Below are 1,326 nucleotides of genomic sequence, written 5' to 3'. Positions count from 1 at the left end.
GTCTGCTTCCTTGGGCTTAAGACATGAAGGTAAAAACATGTAGAAATCCTACATTACTTTTGTCTTGCCCTACCCATTCTAGATAAATGAAAATGCATCAGATACAGAAAAATAATCTCCAGGGAATTGAGCCAAACGTTTTCTACAAGCCACATATCCTTACATGAACTCAGACTAAAGCCTCACTGCCAAGATTTCTTTTGTATATTTGCATTTCATTTAGAAGAGGCTTGGGAGGTGAGGGGAAATGGAGAGGGGAGGAGGAAGGAGAGAGAAAATAGTGAGAATAAAATAATTAAAACTTGTTATCCAAAAGAGCACAAACATATAGTTAGAGATTTGTGTACTTATGGATGCATCCATTTATAAATATAACATTATCTATATACCTATCTACTATTATCTATATAGATAATTTATCAGACTTTTGATTTAATTGGTGAGCTTCTGGTGAGGACTTTTAAAAAAAATTAATCTAGAATAGCACCTTCTTTGCATTTTATCATCTTAGAGAGTTACCTGGGCACAAATATATTGTGACTTGCCCACAATGACATAGCCATTCTATGTCACAGATAAAATTTGAGCCCAGGTTTTCCTGAACCCAGAGCAAAATTTTTAAGCATTGCACTATAATTCCTCTCACCTAGTACTCAGTAATAGTAAATAAATGTTTCTTGATTAATTTCTTGAGTTCCTGAACAATAAAATGGAAAAACCAGCACTTGAACTAATTCCTTTACAAGGTGGTTGTAAAGAAAGTGTTTCACAAATTGTAGAGTGCTAGGTATATGAATAAAAATAGTAATTATTTTTATAGAATGGTAAATGAGAACTCTCTTGCAAGAATAGTAATGATGTTTGTAAAATAAAGTGATATCAGATTACCCAGACTTGACATCATTATTGACCAGGAACATAATGAAAATTATAAATGCTTGGAAATGATTTAGATTCACTCACTCTTGTGATGTCTGCTGAAGAGATGAATTGAAATTAATGCATACTGTATGTTAAAGATTACTCAGAACACAATTACTTCCCAATTTCCTGCATAATTTTATCAGGACTCATTGCTTTGGGTCTCTTTCTGGTTAGCTTAGTGGATGGTGATTATAATTTGCTTACATCCCAGTTTAAGTTACTGGTATTATTGAATAGTTTTTGTTTAAGATTGTGAAGGTAAATTTTTATTAGCTATCAACCCTTTTGCATAATCAATCAAAACAAATTCTCTAATGAACATTTCTTAAAAGTATTGTTATGATATTAGAGCTAATAGTCCAACTTGGGATGGATTATTGCAAAATTCATTGGCCCTAGTAA

This window comes from Antechinus flavipes, chromosome 4 (assembly GCF_016432865.1).
Source record: "Antechinus flavipes isolate AdamAnt ecotype Samford, QLD, Australia chromosome 4, AdamAnt_v2, whole genome shotgun sequence".
NCBI lineage: Eukaryota > Metazoa > Chordata > Mammalia > Dasyuromorphia > Dasyuridae > Antechinus > Antechinus flavipes.
The sequence above is the reverse complement of the archived record's forward strand: the minus strand, read 5'-3'. Positions refer to the sequence as shown.